Source organism: Macaca fascicularis, chromosome 6, assembly GCF_037993035.2.
Source record: "Macaca fascicularis isolate 582-1 chromosome 6, T2T-MFA8v1.1".
In the NCBI taxonomy this organism is placed as follows: domain Eukaryota; kingdom Metazoa; phylum Chordata; class Mammalia; order Primates; family Cercopithecidae; genus Macaca; species Macaca fascicularis.
The window spans coordinates 187,707,041-187,713,658 of NC_088380.1; positions in this window are offsets into that span (position 1 = coordinate 187,707,041).

Genomic DNA, 6,618 nt, shown 5'->3' on the forward strand with positions numbered 1-6,618 from the left:
TTCAGACGTCGGACCCGAGTTCCAAATGTGCCCCGCGGTTTTCCCGCACCCTGGATCCTAGGAGCCGCCTCTCGTTTTCGAAGTTCCTGTGCAGCGCTCCCCCGACATTTTCGAGAATCTTACCAGGACTGGGCACGGGTTTGCAGCCTCCGTTTTGCCCCCGCTTTTCGAACGCCGGAATCTCGGCCCGGCCTGCCGGCCTGTGTTCTGCGGTGGGATGTCTCCGGAGCACGGACGGACTGAACATTCCCGTTACCGGGAGTGTAATGGTTGCTGCGTCAGGACTCTTGAAATGATTTTTTTATTTGGAAGGATACCATAATATTTGGAATTTTCTTAAAGGAGAAAATATATATTGCTTAATTATATTGCTTGGAATATATTATTCCAAGGAAGAAGAAAGTAAGACCCTTTCTTCCCCCACCTCCAAACCCGCTCCGCCCGCCTGCCTTTCCCATCAGCATTAATGGCGGCTGCATTTACTCAGGCCAGAGCCGGAAGAGCCAGCTTCACTCTCACACCCTCGACACAACCTGACTGGAAATCCTGTTGACGCTACCTTAAGTCTGTGTCTAGGATGCAGCACCTCAACATGTCCGCACCCCCTTCATCCCTCGCCTGAGTACCTCGGTCTCCTGCCCTCCCTACGCTCCCAGTCGCCGGGTTTCCATACAGCAGCCGCAGGGATCCTGTGGGTTCTGTGCTCCACGCTGCACAGCGGCTCCTCAGTTTACCAAAGTCCTTACAATGGCCGCAGAGCCGGCCAACCCGCTGGTTGCCTAGCTGTCTGACTTGATGTCCGCGTCCTCTGGCCTCTGCACTGGCTGCTGTCTACTTGTAAAACCCCCCGTCCAGGCGTGTCCAGGACTGACCCCTTCAGCTCTCTCAAATCTTCACTCCCATGTCACCTCAGTGAGGCCTTTCCTGACCGACCTATTTAAACGTGGCCCTGACCCAGAGCACTGCTAGTCTCCCTTGGCCTGCTCCACTCTTCCCACGACACTCACTCACCGCCTCCTAAAATACTCGCTGTGTTTACCATGTATTGTTTGTCTCCCGCTACTAAAATTTAAGTTCCCTGAGTGGAGGCACTTTTGACTTTTGATTGCCTGCTGTATCCAGGTGCCTGCAACAGTTGCCTGGCACATAGTAGCAGCTCAGCACACATTTGTGGAATAAATGAACGAATGAATGAACTTGAACAACTATTTTCATTGTAGAGTATTCCCCTTCAGGCTTCTCTCACATGGAAATATATGAACATAGTTACAAGCACAGTATACATATTTTGCATTATGATTTCTAATCATACCATAGAGACTTTACATATTTCCAAGTATTTTCATAATTATAACCATTTTTACTTAAGTGACCTTCGATTTTTCATGCTTATTATAACAAGTCATACAGAGTTGTGTAAACAAAAAATTGTCTCCTGTCCCCCTCTCATCCCACCCTGCTGAAAGGAACCACTGTTTTAAACTAGTGGATATCTTTCCAAATATTTTTATACACATACGCGTGCGCGCGCGCACACACACACACACATAACAGGTACAAATTTCACAGTTCAAAGACATATATTCCTGAATTGTAACTTTATAATTCGAGTCAATTTGTATTTTAGGTCTTTCCTCCCATAGTAGAAAAATGAAATCTAGTTTATTTAAGGTAAATGTTAGTATGTAATGATGTTTATTTATTAATGGTCAGTTACAATTTCAGTTGCTTCAGAATTTACTAATGCCCTTTTCACCATATAATTGCCAGTTTTAAAACGTTGTTATTAAAAATGTGCAATAATTACAGGAAAATAGAAAATGATAAAATAAAAAAGCAAAAACCACCTGTAACTCCAGCAGCCAGAAATAAGCCTATGAAAAATATACTTCTATGGCATTTTTAATGAGCAAGTGGCATACTATTATACAAATGTACCATAATTATCTCCCCTATTTTTGTACATTTGGGTTGTTTTCAACTTTTCACTTTTGCAAAATTACTTGTAGCTAAATCTATGTGCACGTCATGTTTTTTTTTTAAAGGATAAAGTCCAGGAACTCATGTCAAAAGTGGTGCTCGTTGTTGAAGGCGTTTGATTAATATGAAAGACATATAGAAAGACGGCACAGCTTCGACATCAACTTTTCTCCACACCCTGCACTGTCACACCATTTTTTGTCATCTTTGTTAATATGATAGAACAGTGGTTTCGCATTGTTGTTTTAAGTTTTATTCCACTGATTACTAGTAATGTTGAACCTGTTTTTATGCATCACTTTTGCAGATTGCCTGTGCATATCTTTTGCCCACTTGGATTCATCTTTGTCTTATTCATTTGCAAGAACTCTTTATAGAATATCAGCCCTTTGTTACCTATGTTACAGCCATTTTCCCAGTTTGTCATTTGCTTTTTAAGTCTGTTTACGTGGAATTTTGATATTACATAGTCAGCGCTAGCTGGGCCAAAAGTCTGGTCTTGCTGTACATTCTCTGCCTTCAGAATAAACACTTAGGAGTAAGCTAGAGATTTTTGTTATCAGTTACTCCACCTGGAGGACCAGCAGGTGGAGTCTCCGTGGTCAGTCTCTCAGACTGTCATTTGGATTGGGGGGGGCGAAGAGGGACTGAACATCTGGAGAATACGGTTGTTGGGCTCTTTATACAGGTGGACCCCTCTTTCCTGTGGAAGCCTCGCATTTACATGAGAAGCGGCAGGAAAATGGCCTCCGCTCCCTTCTGCCTTTCCAGTCTAACTCAAGGGCACCTGAGTGGGTGAACCTAACTGCAAGGGAGTTAGATGTGTGACCTATTCATCGAGAAAGAAGGTAGCCAGAGGGCCTACGTACGGTCCCCACCAAGCTCAAGTCTCAGGGCTTCCCATCCTGGCTTGTTGAATTATCTATTCTGGCAGCTGTTCTAGTCAGTACAGCTGATAGTAAATTTTAATAACTGGCAGTAAAAGTCTTCCCCCAGTGACCTTGATGTTTTCTTGGCCATTTTCACACATTTTTTTCAGGTGTATATTTTTTCACACTATTTATTCAGATGATAATTGTAATTCATTTCAGAAACTGGATATCTCTTGCAATTTCCTGGGCTTCTCCGTACCCTGGCAAGTGTTCTTTGTGCTTTTTTTAGTCTGAAGTCTGGTAGGTACAAAATACAAAAGTTAGTGTATTTGCTATTTGTTAGATGCCCTTGCATCCTGGTATTTTAAAACTCTGGCCCATAAAGAAACAACCACAGTCACTTCCTCCCTCAATGTTATTGTGCCTCTTGGCAGCTTCTGACATTGTCAGCTGCTTCCTTCTGACACACTTCTGACTCCCATATCAGCATGCTCTCCTGGGTTCCCCCTCCTCTGGCTACTCCTCCTCAGCTTCCTGACAGGCTTCTCACTTTTCTCCCTTTACCCGGTACTTGCTGTGCAAATGCTGAGTTCCCTAGGGCTCTTTCCTGGGCCCTTGTGTCTTCTCATTTTACACTTTCTTTCGAGATGATCCCACAGAAGTCACATGGCTTCCAGTATCCACTCCATGTCAAAGATACTTCTTCTGTTTCTATTGCTTATAACAGAGTATCTGAAACGGGGGCCAGGTGCTGTGGCTCACACTTGCAATCTCAGTACTTTGGGAGGCCAAGGTGGGTGGGTCACGAGGTCAGGAGTTGAAGACCAACCTGACCAAGATGGTGAAACCCCATCTCTACTAAAAATATAAAAATTAGCCGGGTGTGGTGGCAGGCGCCTGTAATCCCAGCTACTCAGGAGGCCGAGGCAGGAGAATCACTTGAACCCCGGGGCGGGCGGCGGTTGCAGTGAGCTGAGTTCGCGCCATTGCACTCCAGCCTGGGCGACAGAGTGAGACTCCGTCTCAAAAAATTAAACAAAAAAAATTAAAAATTAAAAACAAGGAACATCTGAAACTGGGTAATTTATAGAGAAAGGGAATTTATTTCTTACAGCTCTGGAGGCTGAGAAGTCCAAAGTTGAGGGGCTGCATTTGGTGAGAGCCATCTTGCTGGTGGGGACTCTGCAGAGTCCTGAGGGGTTGAGGGCATGACATGGCAAGAGGGTGAGCGTGCTAAGGTGCTAGCACAGGTCTCTCTTCCTCTCTTACAAAGCTGCCCGTTTTCCCATGATGAATCCATTCATTAGTGGGAATAGAGCCTTCATGATCCAATCACCTTTTACAGGCCCCACCTCGCCACGCTGCCACTTTGGGAATTAAATTTCAACATGAGTTTTGGAGGGAACATTGGAACCATGGCAACACCTAAATATGCCTGCTGAAGCCCCTCTCTGTGCTCCAGGGCCACGTGTCCAGTTCCCTGCTTGCCCTCCCAGCTTGGTCCCCTCACAGATGACTCACGTGTCCAAAGCGAAATTTGCAGTGCTCCTCCCGGCTCCTCTCTCAGCAGTCCCATTCTCAGGAAATGGCAGGCCAGACGTCTTCCACAACATTCCCACATCCAGTCAATCAAAAGCCCCCAGAAGTTTGTCTCCCAATTATTTCATGGCTCTTTTCCCCCACCCTTTCCTTTGACCTGGTCAATACTCTCCTGAAACTCCTTCGTCTTTTTCGTCTCTTTTCATGTGTGATTCATTAGATCCACTAAGATCCACCCCTAGAAGGAGAGGGTGGACTTTCCTGGAACACTGAAGACAAATTTCCCTCTTCCCCCTTTTCATGTTCCCTGTGACTTTTTAAATTAAAAAAAAAAAAAAAAATTCTTTTTTGTTTTGGCCGAGTTGCACCGTAAATACAGGACTGAAGATGATGCGACAAGCCCAGACGTCGCCGTGGCTACGGTGTAGAGCTGAAGACTTTCTATGTGTCATAAGGAATTCTAGCAAAACCCGGAATACTCAGCAGGAACCTGGAAGGGGGTTGGGGTGGAGGACACAGAAATTTCAGTTCAGTGTAGTCATGGGATAAAAGTTACCTCAGTCCCCTAAAAAATCGCAGCACTTTCTTGCCTCATTTCACACTGAAGTATGTCTGCTCTCGCCTTATTCATTCCTTGTATGGTTATTTTAATTATTTTTATTTTGGAGCCGGTGCGGTGGCTCACGCATGTAATCTCAGCACTTTGGGAGGCTGAGGTGGGCGGATCACCTGAGGTCAGGAGTTTGAGACCAGCCTGGCCAACATGGTAAAACCCCGTTTCTACTAAAAATACAAAAATTAGCCGGGCGTGGTGGCACGTACCTGTAATCCCAGCTAGTCGGGAGGCTGAGGCAGGAGAATCGCTTGCACCCGGGAGGCGGAGGTTGCAGCGAGTGGAGTATGCGCCACTGTGCTCCAGCCTGGGTGACACAGCGAAACTCCATCTCAAAAATAAATAAGTAATAAAACATATTTTGAACATTTCTCCACAATTAGATTATGAGCTTCTTAAGGACATTCTGTTTACCTTAAAAGAATCATATGTTTCTGTATTAGTTGAATTCAATGAATATTTATGTGCGGGCTCAGATCCTGGCTCCTCTCATTTCCGTGGACTCCAGGGATCTGGTTTCCTCTTCATACAGCGAGGACAGTGAAACCTGGCCTTCACCCCGGCAAGGCTCTCATGAGGATCAGGTGAAACCATGTGTGTGGGAACCCTTTGAAAACTGCAAAGAGCTGCATACACATCTGAGGGCTTTAGGTTCACAGATGCAATCGGAAGGCGCCCGGCGCTGCTAGGCATTGAGCTTCCAGGGGGCACTCGGTGGAGAGCCCTGCACTCTCCTGCCTGAGGAAGCAGTTCGCATTTCCCACCTGACCTCTCCTTTTCAGCGCCCCTAAAGAGTGATCTTCACAGAGAAAGCCAGTCTGTTTAAACGATATTGTAAGTTCTGAATATCACCAGGTCTATTTTTTGAGTTTGAATTTACATTTAAATCAGGAGCATTTGTCCAGGTCAGTAATTTTTCAGCCCAGCTCCTCCAGAGGGGTGTGTCCATTACCAGTGAGAATTTGAAACCTTCCTGACGCCAGGAGGCTGAGGCTTTCCTGCACTGGGCCTCCACGTGTGTGTGGAAGGGCAGGGGCGGCAGGGAGGCAGGAAGAGGGGTACAGAGGGAGAAGGGTGGGAGAGGAAGGTCAAGGAAGCACAGTCATAAATAGAAGTGTCTTTTGCCTTCAAGGTATTTCAGGTCACAGGGAGAAAGGAAATTCACTCTTAAGAAATAACAAAGAAACAAAAGACTGAAGTCGGTTCAGAAGTGCTGACATAAAGACCGGTTTGGAGGGCAGTAAAATTAATCAGGATTGCCTCCTGGGAGTAGGTGCGTCAGCACAAGGTCCTGAAAGCAACCAGGGGAGAAAGGAGCTCCTGGTTTGGGGACCGTAAATCCCTCTTGGAGAACAACCAAACTCCAGTATGAGTATTTAAGCTCCTTGTCATCTAAGCTGGGTCTGGGGTCAGGATTCTGGTCCTCATTCCAGCGTCCAGCTCATCGCAGGCCCTGAGCAAATTCTTTTTTTTTTTTTTTTTTTTTTTTTTTTTTTTAGACGGAGTCTGGCTCTGTCGCCTGGGCTGGAGTGCAGTGGCCGGATCTCAGCTCACTGCAAGCTCCACCTCCCGGGTTCACGCCATTCTCCTGCCTCAGCCTCCCGAGTAGCTGGG